The sequence below is a fragment of the Euphorbia lathyris genome, chromosome 3 (genome assembly GCF_963576675.1).
Source record: "Euphorbia lathyris chromosome 3, ddEupLath1.1, whole genome shotgun sequence".
Classification (NCBI taxonomy): Eukaryota; Viridiplantae; Streptophyta; class Magnoliopsida; order Malpighiales; family Euphorbiaceae; genus Euphorbia; species Euphorbia lathyris.
In genome coordinates, this window is record NC_088912.1 from 14116256 (window position 1) to 14142705 (window position 26450).

General features: G+C 37.3%; 2 long non-coding RNA genes across 2 annotated transcripts; both read left to right on the top strand.

The window, feature by feature from the left end:
* The first annotated feature begins 15564 nt into the window (after positions 1 to 15564).
* Positions 15565 to 18268, top strand: LOC136224244 (uncharacterized). Its single transcript, XR_010686340.1, has 3 exons — positions 15565 to 15690; positions 16428 to 16609; positions 17515 to 18268. It is a non-coding gene; the product is annotated as an uncharacterized lncRNA (long non-coding RNA).
* A 2037-nt stretch (positions 18269 to 20305) lies between these two features.
* Positions 20306 to 23383, top strand: LOC136223827 (uncharacterized). The gene is made up of 3 exons (XR_010686146.1): positions 20306 to 20503; positions 21075 to 21214; positions 22649 to 23383. It is a non-coding gene; the product is annotated as an uncharacterized lncRNA (long non-coding RNA).
* Positions 23384 to 26450: the final 3067 nt, after the last annotated feature.

A 26450-nucleotide genomic window follows, 5' to 3' on the forward strand; every position in this document is an offset into this window, starting at 1 on the left:
GGAAGCCTTGGAGATGCAAAAGAGGAGGGCCGAGGAGATCACAGCTGAAGATGGTGCTCGCATCTATTGGTATGGAGAGCGGATTCATGCGGCTTATGAGCATGGACATCCAGATCATGTACTTAATCGCCCCAAGGTTCCCATTCCTGAAAAGGATTTAGCTGAGAAATGGGACAAGTTGGAGGCCGAGGATGCTGATATGGATGAGGTACTTCTCCTGGATTGGTAGAGTTTTCATGATTCTCCAATTAGCTGTGAGATCCCAAATCAGAACGTAGAAGGAGGGGCACCACAAGATGTTTCTCACGTTGAACGAGATGTTTCTCGCTCTGATGCGGTTACTGATTTGATTGTTGGGGATTCGCTTGAAGCAGATCATCCCACAGGAGAAGATGAAGGAGCCGCTGAAGGCGAAGGGGGCAATAGAGGCGAAGGAGAAGAAACTGTAATATAATTTTATTTATATCCGAACTGTTGTATGTAACAAACTGCCAGTATATATATCAACCGAGCGACCTTGCCGCCGCTTTTCATATATGTGCAATTGTTGTTTTATCCTTCGTCGCTTTAATGCCGGTTATTTTCGTATGTGACCTTTGCCTCTTGCCGACTTCATACTTGTAATTTTTCGTAGTTAGTTTTGTTTTCATTAGGGTGGCCAGACCCTTTTCGCAATTTTTTGAGTACTCGTTTATTCGCTTAATTTTATGCCTTATAATTTTTCTTTCAAAAATAATCATAAGGTTTTGCGAATGATGCGTAATCATGCATCCGCCTTTCTTTAAGATTTTTCCAACAATTCCCATTTAGGAATTCCTCCATTTTGTTGCACAACACCCGCTGTTGGGATACCGGAAGACCCAATCTCAGAGCCACTGTTGGCTTTATCCAGTGGTCATTCCAAAAAATCAGACGCGATGAAGCTCTAATCCACCAATGAACCTGCATACATATTGTGCCATAAGTGCCTTTACATGAGGACCAGACCATCGAGCTTCCGATAACCGCTCTTTGAATACCCACCGCTGAGAAGAATCGTGTTTTTAATAAGGAGATGACTAAGTTCGAGTCCTTAATCAGACCCCATCAGAACTTCCAAAACAACGAAGTGTTAAAGAGCCTAAAATGTTTTACCCCAAGGCCTCTTTCTTCCAAAACAACGAGGAGTTTCCTTGAATCACGGCTGCCAGTCCATAAAAAATTATGAACCCCTCTATTCAGACGTTTTACAAGTGCACCAGGCCATTTGTAAATCATGAATGAGTGTATGAGGGCCTTGTTAAAGAATCCTTAATTGGAGTTATTCGGCACGCGAAGGAGAGTGTTGTTCCCTTCCATTGACTAAAAGTGTTCAAAAAACGATCCGCCAAACCGATCAAATGTCGAGACTTTAGAGCACTCTTAAAGAGCGGGACTCCAAGGTATGTGATAGGAAAGGTCGCCCGTATGATTCCAAGACTACCTGATAGTAAATCGCCGATTTCTCCCAGCTGACCTTCTGACCCCAGAAATTTCCATATGTATGGAATAGTGCTCTAATGGCTCGCACATTAAGCTTTGTGGCCTTAGCAAATAACAGCATATCATCCGCATAAAGTAAATGGGTCGGGAAGCAAGTACCATGAGGGTAATGCATGGGAGAAAGCAACCCTTCTGATTCAAGTTTTTAAATCCATATAGAAAAGAAATCCTCAGCAATACCAAACAAGATAAGAGATAGTCGGTCATCTAACAGTCTAAAATGGTGCAATTTTATCCCTAATGATGGCAGCTCTTGTCATCTACATTTCATATGTGAGTCATTTTATCACTCATTAGGAACACATCATAAACATATGATTAGGCGAAATTTTTTTAAGAAAAATATAATGCTTTTTGTAAGAGTTGGGTAAAAAAAATCAAAATCATTCACCGAAATATTAATCTCTGATTCTATTATTAAATCACGGGAAATATGAAATATTTTTGCATTACAAATTGATATGCAATTAGTCCAGAATAAGGAACAAAATATCTGTGTTTTATAATAATGTCTGAAATTGACTCAATTTGACAACGTTAGGGGTAAAATTGCATTATTTTAGACAGTAGAGGTAAAATTGCTTCTCGCTGTAAAAGTTAGGGGTATTTTTGCACTTTATCCCAAAAAAATGGAAAAAAGTATAAAAATAAACAATGTGGTTTGAGTAATTTTCAAAAATAACTACGTGCTTTAAAGTTGACAAATTGGTACATTAAGGTTGATTCCGTTAGCAAAGATAGTCTAAACTAACAAACGGTTTTCAGTCAAAGGGATATTTTTATTTTTATATTCATTTGTTTTATAATTTAATTTTTAATAATATTCCTACCCAATCACTATACTACATCTCATTTCTCACTCGTCAACCTCTCTTTTACCCGTTACTTTTTCCTACACCTCATCATCAACAAAAATATTCATTTTAGAGTTTTAAATCGAGTAGACGATTATAGAAGTGTTGATGTAGTAACTCTATATGGTTGGAGATGGCGTAACAAAATCAACCGCAAGGTATCTGTTTGTGAATTTTTAAACCATATAGTTTATGTTTGAAATTGGCTCAAACCACAAGGTTTATTTTTGTATTTTTTCTGAAAAATGGTAACTAATTATAAAATTACAACTAAATCAGATTATCAAACTTAATTCTAAATATGTCATCTATTATACATATGGGAAAGTCCTCAATGGTTTCAACCCATCTAATGGAACCAAAATAAAATAACCCCACAATAAATATAGATCATATTTCTCTCTCCTAAATCAATTCTTAGACTTTCTCTCTTCATTTATCTTTACAATGCACCATTTTTACAGAAAATTCTAGCCACAAGGTTGATGTTTCTGGCACACGGTTCCAGTTTTCGGCCACCGCTATGAATTTTCCGGCCATCACGAAATTTTTTCCCATTAGCAAAGGAAATACAGAAATAAAGAAATAAGAAGGAAGAATGATAGAGGAAATTTATTTGATAATAAATATCGTTCAGGGATAATTTTTAGTGGAGACCAGTCGACGGTGAAGTAAATGCTCATACATGGATAAACAGGAAGAATGATATAGCAAACAACACTTTGAATTCTTATAATCAATCAATAGAATTATATCAAAGGGTCGGGACGAGTTCATCAAACCGCCGGACATCCCAGCTAGGTTGACACCCCCGGGTTTTTGGTACGCTGTAATGCAATATAATGTAATAAATGTTGTAAAGCAAAACATCTATTGGATCTTTTGGTATTGTTGTCAGGGATAGCAATGGATTAGTTTCCATGTCAGGTGGTGGCCCAATTGGTTCTACTTTGTTGGATTTACATGCTGAGTTATTAGCAATCTATATTCGTTACGAATAGTTCGGGATTGTGGTTATTATACTATTTTAGTAGCTACTGATTCAGCCTCAACTATTCAACTGTTAAAAGGTGATAAGGTTTTGTCAAATTGGTTGGGTGTTATTCTTGGTGATATTTTTGAGGTAGTTGGCTCTTTTGAATCTGTTCAGTTCGTGCATGAAAGACAACAAACAAATACTGCTGCTCATAATTTAGCTGCGTGGGCACTTTCCCTTTCACAAATGGAAATTCTCATTGAAGATTTCCCTGATTGTATTTCTTTTTGTATTCAGAATGAATTTATTCGGTGTGCTTCGTAATATATTGTCTCTCTTTATAAAAAAAAAGAATAATGTTGAGATGCATGATGACAATTAGAGGGTCGATATGTCTTTCATTGCCACATGAAAATAGCATAGGCCGAAAGGAATGACAATATCCAAACTGCCTCATTGACAGGTGTAAAAACAATAAAGCAAGAAAGGTTCGTACAAAAGCCTTGTTATTTCAGGGAAATATTGAGGATATCAACCTTGGAATCACTGTATTCTTTAAAAGGCAAAGCACTGATAAAATCATCATAGTGGCATCATGTAAGGTCTTCAAATTTATCAGGTAATCCCAACTTGGGTTGCAAGCAAAGGTTGAAGATATGCATTGCAGCTGCTAGAGGCCTTCACTACCTTGGGTTGCAATCATTCATCCAGACGTGAAATCATCAAATATTGTGCCTGATCAAAACCTAATGGCCCAAATTGATGATTTTGGACATTCAAAGACCGGACCAGAAATTGATCAAACCATGTGAGTACAGCCGAGTGGAGGCCGTTGCGATTGACTATGTCTCCTCTAGGAAAGACTGGAGCCTAAAGCTTGATGATGCTCTTTGGGCCTACCGCACGGCGTTTAAAACGCCTATCAGGATGTCACCTTATCGCTTAGTTTTTGGGAAATCGTGTCATTTACCAGTGGAGTTAGTGCATAAGGCATATTGGGCTATGAAATTTTTGAATTTTGATGTGCAGGTTACAGGGGAACACCGTCTCCTCCAACTCAATGTCCTTGATGAACTTCGTCTAGGTTCGTATGAAAATGCCAAACTTTACAAGGAACGTACGAAGAAATGGCACGACAAGCACATGCAAATCCGGGAGTTCAACAAGGGGGATCAAGTTCTCCTCTACAATTCTCGCCTCCGTCTGTTCCCAAGAAAATTGAAAAGTCGGTGGTCGGGACCATACACCGTCATCAATGTACACTCCTCCGGAGTAATAAAAATCCAAGGTCCCGACAACGTAACCCTTCCGGGTGAATGGCCACCGTCTGAAAATATACCGAGGTGGAGCTCTTCGATAACATGGAGAAGCCACATTCCTCCAAACACCGTAAGCATGCACACATCAAGAGAAAGTCGAGCTACCCCGACTCTAAACGTAGCCCCGGTTTGCATTTTTCAAACCCTTTGTTTATATGTATCCTATCCGTTTTTCACCTTATTTTTATTGTCTCTCTTTTTCTTTGAATGTATTGTCTTTTTCTTTCCATTTCTATCCTTCTAGCTCGTTTCGTTTCTTGTAAATTAAAAACCACAAAAAAACAAATCCCTCGCTAATCCAAAGTGCTTACGCGGAGCGTACACACCATTACGCCCCGCGTAGCCGAGTCTTTGACCCTATTTTAATACTTACGCGGAGCGTGCCCACAATTACGCCCCGCCTAGCCGAGTCTCTGACCCTGTTTTAATACTCATGCGGGGCGCCGTACCTCTCACGGCCCGCGTCCTTGGTCCGGGCAATTCGCAACCAAAAATAAAAGGCCGCGCGGGGCGTGCCCCATTCTACGCCCCGCGTGTCCTCGGGGAGTTGCGAATTGTAACTCCCCATAACACCTTTTTCTCTTACCCAAACATTTTTTCTACTTCCACACTCCACCTCCTCTCACCTCCAATCCCATCACTTCTTTTCAAAATTTAAAATTCTTTAACTTCCCGCTACATTAATTTTGCCTTAACCACCCTCTTAATTACCCTTAAAAATCATAAAAACATTAAACACCAATTAAAATCCATAAAAATTTAAAAACTCTTTGAAAAAAAATGAAAAATGCTTCCACTTCCTTCTTCCACGCGGGGCGTACCCCCAAGCACGCCCCGCATCCTCGCCATTCTCCCACGTCTTTTTGGCCAGGAGATGCGATACGTGTGGCATGCTTCCTTACACGCCCCACGCGCCGTGCCAATTTTTGCATCAAATAAGATCAGGAGGTGGGATACGCGTGGCGTGGCCCCTTCACGCCCTGCGTATCCCTCTAGGAATCCGCATTTCACTTGGATTCCCACTCCTCCCATATTTATACTCCTTCCTTTTTCATAACTCCTTCCCTTACACTCACTCTAACTCCCCATATTCCTCCTGCACTCTTCCTCACTCCTCCCAAACCATGACCCGAAGCAAGAGAGGCGCTAGTGACCGTCCCCCGCGGTCCACTCGTGCCCGCTCTTCTCGTTCCCAACATCACCAATCACCACCACCACCCGAAAGAGAAGAAACACCACCACTCACCCACCAATACAACACCCCATTTCACCTCCACACGGAAGCGGAGGTGGTCCAGTACCTCACCGTCTCCACTTCCACCGTCATGGCCCTCCCATTTATCGATCGTAGTATTCTCGACCACTACGACCTCGGTAGTGCGTTCGAAGATCATCTACGCGCCTTTGGTTGGCACGACCATTTTCGTGCCCGCCATCTTTGTGTACCCATCATTGGTTCAGGAGTTCTTCTCTACCGTTGTTTCTAATGGTGTCCCCGGTGCCGCCCTCTTCAACTTTCGCCTTCACAACCATCCTTACTCCATTGGCACGGCTTGGATCCGCTCACATTTCACTAAGCAAACGGAACCAGGCACCACACATTGGCCATCCGATGACACTGCCCGCAAATTCTGGGCCACTATCACCGGCTTGGACACCTATGATGTATCCAACCTCCACCCGGGTAGCATCCGCGACCCCATCCTCTACCTCCTCCACCGCTTCATCAGCTATTATTTTATAGGGAAGTCCGAGTCTAACAACGTCAACAAGCTCGAGCTCTTGGATTTGTATTGTTCTGCGAACGGTCTCAAATTCGACATCTCTTTCCTTGTTGCTATTATGATCCACCACATGCCAACCCGGAAGCGTGCCAAACTTGGGCTCGGGCATCTTGTCACTATTTTTTCCACTTCCGCCCTTGGCTCCGCCGCCCTTGACCGCCTTCGCCATCTAGAACCCCACCCCTTGGAGAAAAACGCCTTCAAGTCCCTCAAACGTCGTGCCTCCGGCCCGGGTGAGAGTTCGGGTGCGGGCGAGCAACAAGCGGAGGAATGTTGGGACTCCGACCTCGAACTCAACTTTAGTCCACCCCCCAACCACAACTTCAACTCCATCTACGCCCGGTTGGATATTTTAGAGGGAAACCAACGACGTCATCGGGCCCACTTCGACTCACGCTTCGACGCCCTCGATGCTCACCTCGACGCTTCTGAGGCCCAAAGGCAAGCAGACCGGGCTAGCTTCGACGCCTTTACCCACACCTTCTTCACCCACTTCAACATTCACAGCCACCCTCCTCCACCTCCACCTTAGTTCTCTTTGTTTTTAGTCTTTTATGTTTTTGTCATTTATGTGTGTTTTTCCTAACTCCGCCTGTGAGGGTCACTTGGTGGCCTTTATATCCGGTCCCAAGCACGGATAAAGGAGGAGGGTTGCGGTAGGTTTGTGGCGGCCAACGTAAAAGTTATCCACATCTTATGACATGAACCATAATATAAATATCGTTGGGGCATTCCCTACTCAGCGACGCGCTGCACTTCCTAGACCCGGGTGTAGTGATAAATGTGCAAGGGTTGCTAGGTCGTCGCCCCGAAGAGGCGCGCCACCCCAGGACTCGGGGGTGGTGTCAAATATGCAAGGGTTGCAGGTAAATAAACGAGTCCATGGTAATGGTAGGGGTAGGGGTAAGGGTAGTAGGTTACGCTTTGGGACATGTAACATAGGTTCTTTGACAGGAAGATTAGCTGAAATTGTAGATGTTATGAAGAGGAGGAGAATAAATATAATGTGCCTACAAGAAACCAAGTGGGTTGGAGCCAAGGCTAGAGAGATAGCTTCTTGGGGTTATAAGCTTTGGTACTCAGGAAAGGATAAGGGTAGAAATGGAGTAGGTATTCTTATTGATAGAGAGTATATTGATGATGTAGTAGCGGTGTCTAGGAAGAGCAATAGAATTATGAGTGTTAAGCTAGTGATAGGGGATGAGGTTGTGAATGTCATTAGTGTATATGCGCCACAAATTGGATTAGATATCTCTATAAGACAAACTTTTTGGGAGGACTTAGAGGAAGTGGTGCAACAGGTTCTTATGGATGAAAAAATGGTAATGGGGGGTGATCTCAATGGAAACGTGGGTTATATGCGAGATGGGTTTGAGAGTGTTCATGGAGGGTATGGTTTTGGAGATAAGAATGAAGCAGGAAATGATATTTTGGAATTCGCATCAGCCTATGACTTGAGTATCATGAACACATGGTTTATGAAGAGAACATCCCACTTAGTGACTTATCGGAGTGGCGGTAATGCGAGTCAAATTGACTTCTTCTTAGTAAGGAGTGCTTGGAGAAAGAGTTATATTGATTGTAAGGTGATCCCTGGTGAGAGTACGACAACCCAACATAGAGTAGTGGTGCTTGATTTTCGAAGTAGGAAATGTATAAGAAAACAAACACCACAAGTAGAGACTAAGATTAAGTGGTGGAAATTGCAAGGGGAGAATCAATAAAAATTTGTGGATGAGATGACCAAAAAAGATGTTTGGACTTGTAATATGGATTTAGATATAGATTCGATATGGACTAAGATGGAGCATAGTATAAGGGAAGTAGCGAAGGAAGTTCTAGGGGAATCTAAAGGTAGCATGCCACCGGGTAAGGACACATCTTAGTGGACAGAAGAAGTACGACAAGTAGTAAAGAGTAAGCGAGAATCCTATAAAATATTGGGGAAATGTAGGAGTGATGAGAATTACGAAAAATACAAAGAGGCTAAAAGGGAAGTAAAGACGGTCATACGAGATGTTAGAGCAAAGGTGAATCGGGATCTGTATACAAGATTAGATACGAAAGAAGGGGAAAGAGACATATATAGAATTGCTCGGATGAGAGATAGGAAGACGCGAGATCTCGAAAAAGTTAAATGTGTGAAGGATGTGGACCAGAAAGTCCTAGTTGGAGATAAGGATATCAAGGAACGATGGAGGTCCTATTTTGATGACTTATTTAATGGAGATCGCAGACAAGATGTTGGAGATATAAGTATCCATCACGATATGATAAATCATGAATGCCTGCGGAGAATTCAAAAGGGTGAAGTCAAAATGGCATTAAGTAAGATGAAGTTGAAGAAAGCAGTAGGACCTGATGGCATCCCTATTGAGATTTGGAGATGTTTGGAAGAAAGAGGAATCGAAAGGTTGACGACGTTCTTCAACAAAATTTGGAGAAACAATAAGATGCCATCAGAATGGAGGAAAATTATTTTAATCCCTTTGTATAAGAACAAAGGCGATGTCCAAGAGTGTGCCAACTATCGGGGAATCAAATTAATGAGTCACACTATGAAACTTTGGGAGCGAGTGATCGAACAAAGGCTAAGGAGGACAGTGAAGATCTCAGAAAACCAGTTTGGCTTTATGCCGGGAAGATCAAGTATGGAAGCCATCCATCTAATGAGACAATTAATGGAGCACTATCGAAATAAGAAGAAAGACTTGCATATGGTTTTCATTGACTTGGAGAAAGCATATGATAAGGTACCAAGGGAAGTACTTTGGTGGGCCTTCATAAGGAAAGGCATTTCGCACAAATATATTGACATCATAAAGGACATGTATGAGGGAGCATGCACGAGTGTACGTACTAGTGTTGGGAAGACTGACGAGTTTTCTATTACGATTGGAGTGCATCAAGGTTCCGCACTAAGCCCATTTCTTTTTGCCATCGTTATGGATGAACTAACAAGTTCACTTCAAGATGGTGTACCATGGTGCATGCTGTTTGCATATGATATTGTGTTGGTTGATGAGACGAAAGAAGGAGTGGAGAGGAAGTTGGAACTATAGAGACAAACTCTAGAATCTAGAGGCTTTAAGTTGAGCCGAAGTAAGACAAAATATTTGGAGTGTAAGTTTAGCGGCCATAGGAGAAGGGAGGCAGGGACAATCACCCTAGATGGGAGAGTTGTTCAGGCCTCGGATTGCTTCCGGTATTTAGGATCTATTATCCAAACGGATGGAGAAGTAGATGGAGATGTTGCTCATAGGATTAAAGCTGGTTGGTCGAAGTGGAAGAGTGCTACGGATTTCCTTTGTGACCCCGGCAGACCTAATAGATTGAAGGGAAAATTCTACCGGATGGCAATTAGACCAGCATTGTTATATGGTACGGAGTGTTGGGCAGTGAAACACTGCCACATCTATAAGATGTCGGTGGCGGAGATGCATATGTTAAGATGGATGTGTGGTCATACGAGAAAGGATCGGGTGAGTAATGAAATAATTAGGACAAAAGTAGGGGTCACATCTATTGAGAATAAAATGAGAGAAAACCGACTAAGGTGGTTTGGCCATATGAGACGCAGAGCGCTTGATGCGCCGGTTAGGAGAACGGAAGAGTGGCAAAGGGATGTAGTGGTGAGGGGTAGGGGAAGACCTAAGCAAACTTGGCGGAGGGTGATCGAGAGTGATATGAGTTTACTAGGAATTGAGGAAAATATGGTAGTGGAGGGAGCGAATTTGTGTCGCTGACATGACTTGATTTCATGTTTTTATATGATGGCTCATGTTAGCCGACCCCAAATCATTTCGGGACTAAGGCTTTGTTGTTGTTGTTGTTGTATGTGTGTTTTTCCTTTCCGTTTTTTTTCTGTTTTTCTTTTATGTTTCGTTGCCTTTTCTTTTTTCGTATTGTACTTTCTTTAATTTTCCTATATATATATATTTTCCCTTCGTATGCTTGGTGTTTGGTTTCGTTTATTTCTTTCCGTGTTCGTTATATGCTTGAGTTAATAATGTGCGCGGGGCGTGCCCCATTCTACGCCCCGCGTGCCCAACCTTCTGCCTTGCCAACTGGCCTAGAGCTCGGCCCACGCGGAGCGCCCCTCTAAGTGCGCCCCACGTATCCGTGTCTCTGGCCACACTTTACTTAAAATGCATCTCCTACGCGGGACGCCCCCTGGGTACGCCACGCGTAAGATCTGACCTCCAGGGTCCCTTTTTTTAATTTAATTTTTTTTTTTGTTTTTGTTTTCCTTTCTTTTCTTTTGCGATGTCCTTGGAATAGACGTCATTTTAATAAACGCGGAGGGTCGTGCAACCCCGCACTCACCGTTTGTTTTGCACTAATAAAAACAAAAATAAAATCAAATAAAAAACAAAATAATTAAACTAATTTATTGATTCTTAAATTTATTCCGATACACTACCTCCCTCGGAAATTAATTAAAAGTTCCGTTATTTGTTCTTAAATGTAAAGACGTTAAATCAAAGGATCGGTGTAATTAAGAAATTTTAGTCTTGATTCTGAAGTTTGAGAATTTATGCAAAGCCTAGGTTCGTACTAAACAAGAGCATTGAGTCCTAAGCCACAGATTATCTTTATAATGAAATTTAAAAAGGCAATAAAAACGGGATGGTTGAAAGTTTGGCAAGAACGCGAAAGTATAAAATATAACCCGAAATTCTTGTGAGATATTTTTGAGCCTAAAAGAGTTCATACGAGAACTCTATTTTCTTTCACAACCTTTCGAGGGCTTTTACTTCACTCGACTCATAGAGTTTGCATCTAATACCGGGTTAAGTACACTTATTTTGGTAAAAAGGGCAATAGATGATAAAACAAACCCACTTAGGCTAATTCTTTTCTTAAATTATTTATCTCGTTTTCATTAACCTTTAGGAAACCCCCTCGAGCCTATTAACCAACTTCTTTGCTAAACACCCTTTTAACATTTAACCCTTTTCCTCTTGTTCAATCACCGACAAAATCAAATCGCACCAGAATTACCCAAAACAAGCCAAGGCCTTGACAAGTAAGCACCATAAGCTTTCGAAATCGTTTTTGTGCCGCTCTCGAAACAAAAAGGACACAATAAAGAGCAAAAAGGCATTTTCAAGCTCTACCCGAGCAATTTCGAATTATATTTTACGAACTCGCTAAGATCAAAATAAAAATACGGTGCAATCATCAAAGCGGTGTTTAAACTCGAGTTTCTATAAGAAAATTAACCACTAAAAAGCCACCCACATTACAACCCCCTCCGGTTTCATTTTTAATATTGCCTAGACCATAACATAGGAGGAAAAGCCCGGATGAAAATGCAAACTCAAAGTGACTTCAAGTAAGTGCAAAGGACAGTGCAAAAACACTGACCCACCAAGATTTGAGCGTAAGAGTGAAATCCCTTGGTGAGGTACTTTCGGGTTCTCAAAAGATAATCGGCCCCCGTTGATATTGCCTATTAAATTTGATCATGGAGGTTTCAAACAAGTTTTGGTCGCTCATTTGTTTGCGTAGGTACTTGCCGAAAACTTTGCGTAAAACTTTAGCTTTGGAATCACGCACTTGGTAAAACTAACCGAAGGTTTGTTTCTTAATCATCTCAATCCTTTGTCTTTCAACTTCTTTTACTTAAGGACAAGTAAGACTTTAAAGTCCGAGGAGGTTGATAGGGACGTTTCGCCCCTATCTTTTAGCGTGGCTTACGGCTTAATTTAGGACCAAATAAATAAGTTTAATTACAAAAATAAGGAGTTTTTAATAAAATAACAAAATAAAAATAGAATCCGTACTTTCGGTTAATTGTCTTTATTTTTTATTAAATTTAGAAAATAAAACATCAAGCTAACTCGACTCTCGAGAATTGTATTTCAGGTACGAGTAAGGAGCAAAATCCCACCGACATACGCGGGGCGTATCAACCTCCACGTGGGACTTACCCACTGATACGCGAGGCGTATGAACCACCACGCGGGGCGTATATGCAATAATACACTTAATCATGAAGGTCAGACTGCATGGTCTCCCAAGTCAACAGGTTCTACGCGGGGCGTCCCATCTTATATGCGGAGCGTATTGGGAAATTCTTCAATCCAAAGATCCAGGGGCTCACATACGCGGGGCGTGCTCTAGGCTACGCGTGGCGTACAAGGCATAATTCAAGCTATTAAATCTCAGGAGCTCAACCACGCGGGGCATACCCCAATCTATGAGGGGCGTGGTTGAGACAACAAAATCTGAATTTGGCCCCACATGCAAGAGATTATTGACGAAATGGGTCAATACGCGGGGCGTCCTCAACCCTACGCGTGGCGTGTCATGGGAAAACTGCAGAAATAATGTATCTCCATGCTTGTATCTTGTGAATTTACAATTTTACCCCTAGCTTGATGTGTATAAATAAGGGTGAGTAGCACTCATTTAGATATTCAGATTTTACATAGCAAAACTCTATCACCTTGAGAGCTTGTTCGTGTATTCCGTCACTACGTAAAGGTTCCGTTCCATCCTCGTTCACCAAGCTCGAGAGTTCCACCTCCAAGTCCTAAGAGACAGCCTTGAGTCCGGTTAGCTAGTTCCGAGGGCAGATTCTTCCCTTTTCACTTGCTAATTAGCTTGTACTCTTCCTATGTACTAGGCTTGGTTGTATTCCATATTTACATTTTCCATATTTATAATTTATGATTTACAATCTCTATTTCTTTATATGGGTTGATGCTTGCTACTTGTTTTGATATTCGTAATTGATTATTGTGTAGGGGAACGCGATTTCGGATGCCATTCGGGCTATCTTTAGGGATTCATATAGGTGTTGCCTTACCGGAAGTGACACACCGGAAACCGTAGGAACTGACAAACCACGGAACTTACGGTCCCTAGTTTTTAATCCCTAGCTTTAGACATGCCTTGACTAGGACCCACGTAGTCTATGTACTTCACGGATCGATCAATCTACACGTAGTCGTCATTGCAGGAGTAAACCATTAACCGTATATATTTGGAGTCATTGTTTATCATACTTATAACTTATCACCATCCATATAATTTCGTAGAGTTTTCGTTATATAAATTTGTCTCACCCATAGTTAGGAGTATTTTGTAGTTATTTCCCAAATCAACCCAAAGTATTCACCGCTTAGATAACGTATAAAACGGAGTCGTTTAATACTTGTAGTTATAAATCCCGTGGATTTGATACCCGGTCTTAACCGGATTATTACTTGATACGACGGGGTACACTTGCCCCTAAGTAGTAGCGTCTAGTAGAGATAGAGCATTTAAGAAGATCACATCCATAGTCATAACGTCCTTATCATAATATATATTTCATAAGCTATACCTAGGCGCCGCGCATCAAGCATCATTAAACACCACATAAAATAACATGATTCATTCATAAAGAAGGTTAAGTTAACTTACAGCACCATCCCATAGTCGGCCTAGCTCGTTCAATCGACTACTCACTCATGATAAAGAGTGAACAACCTAAAGAAGAGCAATGACTCTCCATTAATGGAGTTCTCCTGGTTCAGAGAAAGCTTTCCTCTCTCACAACTAGCCAAGCAGTTCTCGACAAAATTGTCCAAAAAACCGTATGCCTCCCCTCCTACGACTGTTTTCTATTTAAAGGAGGGAAGCCCCAAAATAATTAAATACTAAAATATTACATAATTAAAAGATTGTTTTTGCAGGTCAACTTGTTCTTTTATCAAAATAGGTTGGTAACTTTTGCCACTGAACACTCAAGGTCAGAACTTCTTGTCATCTTGTTACTTTTAGCCGGCTACTCCTTCTATTGCCTCATGTTCACGATGTCCTCTCGGGCTCTCCCCTTTATCCACTGGTCCACTGGGTCTTGTCCTGCAAAACAGGCTGCATAGCAGCTGTTTCGACTCTTCTTTCAAGATTTGCATAGGTCCATTTTTAGTCCACATTTTATGCAATCACAAGCCTTATATCGTGCGGGACGACGGTTTTTAACCATCATCTGAATGGGGTTTTGGCGTAGTGCTCCCTTCTCAAGATGAAGGTGTCAAATTTGTAGGAATGCAAATCAACTTCATCTTGCATAAAGCATAACTCATTTGACTGGAAAGTAGCGGCTCAAGCCATCTCTATCTGTTAGGAGGCCAAAAACCAATCATTCAATTAGACATTTTGAAAACAAATTTGAAAGAAGACATTTTGAAAATTATATACATATTTCTATAAGAAATTTATTATTCTATCTTTCTTTGATGCAAATTCCTTAATTAAACTTTCATAGTCAATTTTTTCTAACAAGTCATTTTCAGTAGATAAAATTACTATTTCATTTAATTTTTGTTGTGACATGGTTGAATTTAAGTAATTTTTTCATTAATATTAGTTTAGAAAAACTTCTTACTGCAGAAGCAACAGAGAAAAATCTATAAAAAGAAAAATGAATAATATAACAATAACGAGAGCTTTTTAAAAATAATTATAGATGAACAATATATTTTTTTATAGAGAAAGGATGGATGAAGTCTAGAAGATATGTCTACTCTAAAATCTAACAATAAAAGAATATGAAAATATTGAGGTTCTAGATGTACTCTAATGGTAAAAGAAAAAGAAAGATGAAAAACATCAAACTCTTCTAAAGGACCAAATTTTTTATAAACTTTTAGTATTAAAACTGATTGAATCCAATTTAATTTGTTAAAATTTACAAATTTTAGGGTTAAATTGATATCTTAATTTTGATTTTGACCAAATTCATTTTGGCTGCCAACTATAAGTAGCTTTGACCCTTAATCCAATGTGAGGATATGATTGTTAAGGTTATAGATGGAAACAGGTAATGCACCAACGAGCACCCGATATTACTAAATCCTAATGAAATCACTTATAAAAAGGTTATGAAACGAGTATGGCTAAAAAAAATTACCAAATCTCGGGTATGAGAATACTCGAGATAGTCTCGACTTCTTTATATAAAAAACCTATTAATAGTTTTAAAAGTAAAAAATGAGTTTCAAAACCACAATTTTATTTTTATTGATTAAAATTGAAAAATATATAATTTAATATACATTACCTGGTAATTGTTAATTTCACACTATATATATATATAACAAAACCCTAAATTCGTCTTACTTCTCCAGCCACCAACATGTATCAACAAGACTCGAAATTTTCTCTTGCTTCTCTCTAGCTATCAAATTGGGAATAAACATAACCAAGAGAAATGTAAGTGGTAAAGCAGATGGGAAAAGGTAGCTCTTTTTTTTTTTAATTTGATTTTCTTCTGCTTCTTGTTGGTGTAGTGAGATAATTTGTAGAGGCGTTAGGAAAAGACGAGGTAATTTGTTGTAAATTCATGTCTGGGGTTGTAAACATGGAATTTTCTTAAATCTTTTAGATAATGAGATAATAATTGGAAAAAAGGGCATGTTTTATATATGAAGAGATGATAATTTAGCTTCTTAATTATTTGGGATTTAACTATTAGTAGGGGGAGTAGCTCAACTTCAGTGGATCAATTAGGTTTGGAATGGATAGAACACCCAAGTCCATATAAATTGCTAGATCAGATTTGGGTGTATAAGCAAGTCCTGATTTAATTTTCCATGGGCTGTTACGATGACCACCTGCTGTTTGATGTAGTTCTGGTGGACATTGATAACATTATACTAGGCAGTCCATGGCAATATAACAGGAGGGTTATTTGAATCAATATTTGTTTGAGATGGATGCCATGTCCGTTGTTTTGGTTCTAGAGGCAGACTGAGACTACTGAGCTTCTATATCTTACAACATTTCTTTTTAATAGGGTTTTTGCTTGTATCCATGTCTCTGTATGTTTTTATTTTTAAAACTACTTTATGAAGGTTATGTTTTATAACATTTAAGGTCGGTATAGATGGATTTAAGTAATGATTTTTTTGTGGATTTAAGAAATAAGAAATCCAGACTAAGAGCATATGATTTTAACTTATTTAATTTTGTGCAGGAAAAATGATGGTGAAGAAACATGAAGAAAATTCATCTCAAAATGTGAGTGCATCAGATCATCTTATGGGCACTCATACCAAATCACAAGATAAAAAAAGATATTGAATCACTGATTGCAGAATGTCGTCGAAAACTATCCCATAGCACATATTCTAGTACGGAGATATTGAGAGGCTGCAAGTAAGTTGAGGTTTAAAATTACTAATTTTTTGTTTATGTTAACATGTTCCCTGGACTTGTTAAATTTGCATTATTAAAAGAAAAACTATCAAATTTTTGTTTTGGAACAATTGTTTTAATTGATTGGGTTCATTGTGGTGTTAAATATTATTATCAAATGCCTTTGTTAGATGCTATTAGTTTTATAAAAAAATAATATAGGTCCATTATGGAGTCAGTGCTAGTTTATTAGGAATTCTATTGAAATTTTGATAAGACTTTTCATCAGGAATATGACTATTCTTTCTTTTGTTTTTGTTGTGACATTGGTGTTATTCTAATTGCATAAAATGCCACTTCTTTAATTTTTCAATTTTGTTAGTGGTAGTTGTTTTAGTTTGCAAATCCTTGATTTATTCTTTTGTTAATGGTTGTTGAGGCATCTTTTGTTTCTTGCTGCTTTTTTTGGCCACTTGAAAGCCATTCAATTCTTTTGTAAAGAAATTTAGGATACTAAGGGGCGTTTGGTTTGGGGTCTTTAGGAATGGGAATGAGAATGAGAATGAGAGGGTTTCATTCCCTTTGTTCTTGTTTGTTTACAAATAAAAACTCATTCCCTTTACCCACTTTAGGTTAAGCCATTACCCCACTTTGGGTTAAGCCATTACCCCATGCCCTCTAGAGAATTGGATTCTCTTTACCCCATTCCATTTCCTAAACATATCCAAACACATAGAAGAATTAATTGTTATTCATTTCCTTTCCTTTAGTTTCCCTTTCTTGATTCCTTTTCCCTTACCAAACCAAACGCCCCCTAAATGTATACTTTTAATAGAGAAAAAAAGATCAGAGCATACTTTAACTAATTTCATCATTTAACCCTGTTTTCTGTTTGTGGGTTGAAGTTCATTAACTTAATGTTGTAGGTGGAGATATATGATGAAATGACGGTGACATGAGAACCTGAAAATTACCTGGTATAAATGCCCCCACATAACGATTATTTTTCTAGAGGCAACTACTAGGAACTTCAAGATCTTAATGATCCAGCATCACTTCCTTCAAGTTCCGATAATTCAAGCATTGTGGCTATGTCATCAGATGAATGTTTTGACTCGTTAGATATGCTGAAAGAACTATATTCTGAAATTAACCAAGACTTGGTACACAAGGATACAAACTGCAAGTTTAACATCTCCTGTTTTTTTTTAAGAATGATATAAGCAATGTGATCTGCAAGTGGAGAGAGAAGACCATAAGAAAGCACAAGGAAGCAACAACATCTCAGAATGGAGGGAGAGAGAAGACACTTGAATTTGAAATATTGGTGCTTCATTCCCTTCCAAATAGGTCTGATGGGAAAGAAATTGAAGTGGATAACAAGTATCTGGACTCTAATAATGAGTGGAGTGGAGGAAACAGTTAAAAAGATGGTAGAGATAAAAGCAAGAACACAGGAAGAAGATGAAGAAAAAGGTATTGTACGAAGTGGATCTGAGGTTTGGTGGTAACTTTATGATGCCTCTCGCCAAGGAAGAATCTTTCGTACTTTTGTTTTTGCATCAATCAATGAGGCAGTTTATTTGGAAATTTATAGGGGCAAATATTGTAACAAACTATATGAGTTTGTGCATTATCGTTATCCATATCCATATGTAGAAGCTGAGTTCTAGAATTGTAACCTTCATTCAATTAATTAAGAAGCATTGTTTTAATCTTCTTGTTATTGCTTTGCTAAATTATATTAACACTAAGACATTAACTTTGCTTGGACGGTGAGTTTTAAAGGGTTTCGTAAAAGAGGGGTTTGGCTTAGAGGTGACAATTATGTACACCATACCAACCCAAAAAAATTTAGTTGAGATTCAAGCCTTAATGTCTTTTAAACTTAGTCTTCATGGTCGGCTTGGCTCATTAGACCATGTGAGCTCGGGTAGCACCAGCTTGTATTCCTTCAACTGCCGGGATATAGTACAGCAGTGGTGCATCATCCACGAAGTTAAAGCAGTGGCGTACGACAGAAGTCACTCGTAAAGGGGACTTTGCCACGTCGATAAGCCCCGGTATGACACGCCATAAAGGATCTATATGCGCCAGAATGGGTCCGAGTTGTTTTCTTAGGAAACGGCTACAATCAATAGCATTAAATAGTTCATTGAAGGCTGTCGAACCTGAAAGAATGTATCATTAATACATTAAAAGACGACTATTTATGTTACTATCTGGATGGTTACAGAATCTAATATAAATACACCGAGTCTGAGGTATTCAAGTTACACTTACTAATTTCTTACTTTTGAGCTTTTAGTTTATTCTCAAAAAATTACGCATAAGAGTGTCTCTGGCCGAACCCAACGGCGTCTCACACGGAAGGGATCCGATCAAGAAATTTTTCACAAGTTATCAATATCAAAAGTCATTTTTGAAAAAGTTGACTCTATGAACAAAGTTAAAGGGCCAAAAACCCTATATTCAAAATGATAATGAGTTTATACTATCGGAGCTACACAGTGTTCTAGATATTTTCCCATTCATTTATGATTTCTGCTTTCAATTGTTGGTAAAGTGGAAACGGACAGCATAGTGACAGGTGGTGATGCTGAATTTGAAGTACAGTAGGTTAGGTGGAATTTTTTTGAAGTGTAAGAGGCTGATGTTGTTATTGATTCTTGTGTGGAGAATTTTTTGCAGTGTAATTCAATAACTCTTTATTTTTTGTGGTTCTTCGTGATGACTATGCTTGTTAAAGGATGTGTTAGTCCATCAAACCTACACAAGTTTACTATTGTTTATTGGGCTTGGACATACTTATTTTATCTCAAATGAATTAGGTATGAAATTTATCTCAAAAGCCCGAGGCAGTCTAGTCAAACCTTATATTATATACAAATTATTATAATCAATATTATGACCATGATATCTTTCTTTGGTCAATGAAGTGCATACCCAAAATGTCCGTCCGTGTCTGTAACTTTTTATAATTTTTTTTTATTAAAGACCGGTTAACGAGAAAGTGCAAAAAACAGACATCAAAGCTATGCTGACACCTTTGAAACTCACACCAAACCCGAACCTATATTATTAAAGAAAAAGAGAAAAGTTACAAATATCCAAATACAGAAGCTCAAAACAAATGTAACTTTTTATAATTAATATTAGATTAAATTGATGAATAAAATAGAAAAAATTATTATTTAATCGAGGTTATTAATTTATCAAATATTCACTTATATAGATTTCATGTATTTGAGACCCAACTCATACATTCTAAATCCTAACAAATATATCATAGATCCTTAATTTATAAAATATAGTCCTTAAAATGTCTTTGTCATAATGATTTATTTAATTTGACATAATTTAAATTATAATTTGACATAGTTATAGATAAAAAAATTTTGTAAATTTAATATTTTATTTTTAAATTTTGAAATTTTAACGCCAAGCAAAATATTTGTGAATTTTATTTTCCAATATCCAATCTTATCTACAAATAAATCACATACCGCAATTCATTTAAATCTCATATTTAAAAGCATTGAGAATGAGTAGTTAGTGTGAATTTTATTTTTAAAATATTAAAGTAGGTACCATATTGTAATTTTCCATTGGCTCTTATCAAACTTTGGATATATGCTGTGGAGTATCCAACTGGTTTTAATAGAAAAACTGTGTGCTCCTTGGTTTAATCACTTTCCTTAACTTTGTATAAATATATCCAATTCTTTTCAAATATCTTCGGCTCCCCTCTCAGAGTTACCCCATCCTTTCAAAACCCTAATCCTTTCTTACTTCTACAACAGCCAACAAAGACTCAAAATTCTCTCTAACTCAGTCTAGCTATCAGATTAGTATTAAGGAGGACTTGAAGAAATCCAAGTTCCACCGAGCTGCTAATTAGCCTAATGGTAGAAGGTATCTTTATTTTAACCTTTTACCTAACCTATTATCTCCAATTCAATGAGTCAAACCATGAAACTAATCGAGCATATACCCTAAATCGAAATTCTCCTCATAGATCTGTATAGATCTGAAAAGACCCAACATCTACCCTAAAATCTGTATAGATCTGAAGAGACCCAACATCTACCTTAAATCTAACACTCTGAATATGTTCAAAAAGAGTTATTCTTACAGCAAATGAATGCCTTGTTAATGATGGCAGGCCCTAGCTCACCTTGGATGATCAATTTTGTCTTCTTGAAATAGTTAGTCAGAAGAATTAATTTTAATGATTTTAGAATAGTTTGGTTTCAAATTCTAAACATATATAGGCAGTCTGAATCTGTTTTTAGAACGTAAAAGAAAATGAAGGAATTTAATAACATCCATTATTTGTAATTTGTTGAATGAACCTATTTTCTTAGTAGTAGGTTCTTCAAAAAGAGTTATTCTTACAATTAGAAATTCCTTGGTGACATTGAGAACGGAAAAGAAACACCAGAAGAAAAACTAATCATTTTTTAACTTGGTGAATTTTGTGCAGGGAAAATGAGAGTAAAGAAATGGGAAGAAAATCCATGTAGTGCATCAGCAGATCTTCTCTGCACTCAAAACAAAAGAAATTCTAGTTCTGATTGCAGAATGTCGTCGGCGAAAACAATCCCTTCTAGCAGTGAAGTTGAGGTTTAAATTACTAACTTCTTATTTAAATCTGCATTATTTAAATTAGTAATTTCTTGTTGAAATCTAAAAGCTAAAATGATCCTTTTGTATTCAATGCCTTGGAGCATTTAAGTGCTCTTAGACAGTATATTGAAAGTATTGTGTTTCATGATTGCATAGAAACAAGATTACCTTTGCTAAGAAAAACAATTTATCATTCTTATTCATTTAAAAAAAAGTCAAGATGAAGGTATTGTGTTTGTAACATGTATTTATGCATTAGCACAGGGAAAAAGGAATTTAGTAAGGCTAACTTTAGAAGACTTCGAACCTGAAAGCTTGATCATCTTGGACTCTCTACATTGAAATAGTTCTTTGATATATGCTAAGTTCATCTAAAATGTTTGCTAATTGATATACTCATATGTTTTTAGACTAGTAGAGTTGAGGTTGTTGTTTATTACCGCTATGAGCTACCCACATTCAGAAACCTTCTTCTACCCATCTTCTTGCTCTTGTATTTCGTTAATCGTACACCATTCTACCCATTTAGAAATTCTGAAAGATTATAGGTAAAGTTCCATTGACCAAAAAACCTAGGGTCTTACACATGGAAGTGGATTTTAGTAATTTTAGAATACATTATTAAATATATCATAAATTGTAGAATTTAATTATTCCTCAACTATGTGTAAGGAGACATAGTCATATAGCTAAAAAACAAATCTAGTTGTAACCAATGTTGTCAGGCTCGGACCGGACCAGCCGGTCTGACCGGGAACCGGAGAAAAAGCCGGTCCGAGCCTGTCCGGTTATTTCAACACTGAAATAACCGGAGATACCCGGGGTTGGCCCGGGACCCGACGGTCAGCTCGGGACCTGGTGTGACCCCGGGTCATTTGAAAAAAAATTGAAGGCGTTGTTCTGTATTTATAGGAGTACTTTCCATTTGTTTGCCTCCTACTTTCGGATGTGGGACAAACTTAATTGAGGAAAAGCATAACTTGTAGGCCAATTAAAACTTTTATTATTATTATTTTTTGATAGAAGGCCAGCTAAAACTTTGAACCAATTGAATTTAATTGTTTTTTATTGAAAAAGGACTCTCTCTTTTTTTAAGAATTATACCTCACATATTATACTCCAAATTAGTATATAGTATATATACATAATTTTTCGTTTCTTGTTAATTTTAATATGAAATATATATACATATATATATATATATATATATATTTAATATATATAAATATTATTTACTTATCACATCATCCGGTCCGACCAATCCGAGCCATCCAATCCGACCAAGTGACCCGTGATCCAGTTATAAATCCGGTTTGATGTCCGATGGGTTCTGATAACATTGGTTGTAACACATTAAAGCATCTCACAAAGAAATCCAAATGACATGTCTGCCAATTATAACAGAATGACTTGTCTATTTATTTTATACAGTTCATCATTCATGTCTATGGCTGCACACTTTCCCCTAAAGCCAACATCTCAGGAAGCAATAAGGGACTCAGCATTTGAGGAAAACAATGGTTTGTGTTCCAGATCTTGAAGATACCATAAATGATATGACGTAGAAAGAGGGGAAGATTGAGACTTGAACCTTTAGTTAAGGCAGGAGGAGCCTTTACCACTCTACTACAATCCCGTGGTTGCGATGAGTGCTACATAAGTAGTGCAGAAAGATATTATGATTCAGCCGAGAAGAAATGAACAACAGACCTCAGCAAGCCAACAAATGCATGTTATGTGGAACGAAGGACAAGCTCACTTAATGAGAAAGTTTCATCTCAAAATTATGTGGTTTTGTCATAGAACTCAAAGAGCCCCTTACTACTCAAACTGCTAATATACAAGGATTATTACTAGATAACCAAGAAATAGATGAGTTTGATGGACACAAATCTAGTTGTTCTTGGGGGCACTCATACCAAATCCTAAGGAAAAAAAAAGATATGATAGCACTTATTGCACGTCGTCGCGGGTCAAAATGATAGGATTGAGGATATCCCAGCTGCAAGTAAATTGAGGTTTAGAATTATTAATTTATTGTTTATGATAATTTGTCCCTCCTACTCGTTAAATTTGCATTATTTAAGGAAAACCTAAGTACTTTATTTGGAACAATTGTTTTTACGTATTGCGTTTATTGTGGTGTTAAAATATTATGATCAAATGCATTTGTTTGATGTTATTTATTTTCTGATCATTTTACAACCCTAATTAAAAGATAATCATTCTTGGGATTCTTTTATGGTTCATAATTAGATGCCTTTTGGTTGATGAAAATCTTAACAATAAATATAAAATTTTATTAATATAAAAGTAGGATTGATTGATACTACACCAATAACCTCTTAAGATGACGGTTCAAAACCGTCATCCCGAAGAAAATAAAACTGTCACGGCACTCGCTGCCTTCTGATGCTCCTTCAGAACACGGTTGCATTCTGTAATTTGTATCAATCTCACATGGCATTCGCCTATTGGTAAGCTGTCGATTTACGTGTATTCGGACAACAACTTATTTCTTATTACAGTCACCTCTATTGCCCTTAAACGGTAGCCTTCTAATTAAAAATGTCAAGAAATTTGTGGGAAATTGGTATATTTGGTAACTGTGATGGAAATTTGCTTAATGATTTATGTGATTGTAGTGTCTTACAAATGACATAGTTCTTATCAATTATGTCAATGGATTTTGATTTAGCTGACAAATTTTATGTAATTTTTTGTCTTCTTATATTGTTCTTTATATGACATTTTTAAAATCAATTTGACGTGCTTGCTTCTTTGCCTCATATTTCAATGAAATTTGTGGGTAATATTCAGATTGATATATTAACAAACATGCTAAATTAACATCAATTTTTATACATCAAAAAATTATAGGTCCATTATAGGGTCGGTGACACTTTGCTATGAATTCAATTGAAATTGATAAGGCTTTTAGGAGACTTATTCGATGCATGTCGATTCTTTTTTATGTGTTTGCCAATGTGACATTGGTGTGATTCTAATTGTATAAAATGTTTTCTTTAATTTTTCAAGTTTGTTATTGGTAGTTGTTTTAGTTTGCAACTGCTTGATTAATTCTTTTGTTAATGGATGCTGCAACAGTTTTTGGTGCTTGCTATCTGGTGTTCATCAAAACATCTCCACCCATAAATACATAATATATTGCAATTTTTTACCTGTAATTCAGAGCTTGATGTAGCTGAATTTATTTGGTTTTTGTCAGCCCTTCCGGACAGGTCTTATTTGTATGAAGTGTGGTGCAATAGGTCTGTTTACAGCCATTTTCAACATTGTATGAAGTGTTGGTAGAAGTAGTAAACAAGAAATGGTGTAATAGGTCTGCTTACAACCATTTTCAACATTGAAACAAGTGGTGCATCACTGAATAAATTTCTCTCTAAACAGAGGCATTTAATTGTGGTATCTGAAATAGAACTAAAATTTCAGAATGAAATATAGATTGTTAGCAATATCCTATTCTTTATATCTCTTTATATGGAGATAGAGGAGATGAAGGGATCATCAATATAGAAGAAAACATCAATGCCAAAAATAATGATGGAAGAACTACGCTCCATGCTGCCATCATTAGGAATTGTCACTCTGATCTTGTGAAGCTTCTGATGGTGATGGCATGACTCCTCAAGATCTTCTTGAGGAAGGGCCATATTCTCCCTCATCACATATTCAGTTGTCCTGGAACATTATTAGAAACTTGGATGCTGAAATTTTCCTGTATATAGGTTTTGAGATTGCATCTGATGCGAGTGCTGATCCAGCTGGGGAAGGAGTGAGTTTAAATTAGGAATTTAATTAGTCTTTTGTGTCTCTTTGATATATTTTCTGTTTTTCTTTCTATGATGGATCTCTACAATTTTATAAATGTGCGTATTAAAATTTATAATATGTGTTCTTTCAAAATCTAAACCCATATCAATTTTTATTGGCCTAATACATTACAAGCTACATGAATTTTGTTCATAATAGTAGATTGGTTCTCTTAACTTTATAACTCTATCACCAACTCTCTGAACTTGCTTATTTGATAACAACTAAATACAAAAACCATAATATTAACTCTAAATCTTCATCTATTTGATCTCTAAACGTGCAACACTATAATAGGTTGAAAGGTAGTGCAGAAAAAACAATGTTGAAGAAACAACAAGAATGTGAAAAGGCGATTGCATGAGCAGTCCAATTTTAGATTGTACATTGTGGCGAAGAATACAATCCTTTCTTACAGTGACAATGATAAGGTATGAAGCACGGAAACGTTAATCAATCAACGTTACTACATGTTTCCACAAGATGTGGGAAACGGAAACGTCGTTTCTGAAAATAAGGAAAAATAGAAACGCGTTTCCAGAGTTCAGATATAGCAGGTAACTTCTTCGTCTTCTGAGTTATGCGATAATCTGGTGGGTGGGTTGTTTTACTTCTTATTTGGTATTTGTTACTCCTTTGTTTGTCTGTGTCATCTTAAGTGCGATGAAGGCTTCTAGAATGTTTGATTTGTTGAGTTGGTGGACCTCTTTTACATTTTTGAGTGTGTGTAGTGCTATTTTTTTTAATATAGATATAATTTATAAATATATATTTGTTGTAGCATTAAGTAGTGGGACTATTTTAATTATCATTGTTTAATTATTTTAATTATCATTGTTGTTGTAGACTATTTTAATTACAATTATGAAATTATGGATTCTACATTTTTATATTTTATCAATAATTAGGTTATGTATTTATAATTTATAATTATTTTTATGTTTTTATTATATTTTTTAATATTTATAAATATACCCCTATATTTTTAATATTTACACATTTCTCCACGTTTCCGTTTCCTATGTTTTTACAAATAGCTTTTCCGGGTTTGGGTGCACCATAGATGATAAGAGACTGCAAGTGAGTTGAAGTCAGTGTTTTGTTAAAATCTAAAAGCTAAAATTATCATTAGTTTTGTTAAAATTTCATTTGGCTGGGATGTAGTGTTCTGAGGAAAATATAGTCTTATATTGCTGCTGTTTTGCATACTTGCTCCTTAAAGTTACTGCTGCTGTCTCCAATTTCCTGCACTGGTGGTTGCTGAAAACCTGTTCACGAAGAATTTTTGAGTCCGCGGGCGTTAATTTTGTGGTGGTGTTATCATGTATAGAATTTCCGACAACAGCTTCAATGAGAATGTCATTGTTTCTGATCATCTGATCGGTTTCAATTGCGGGAA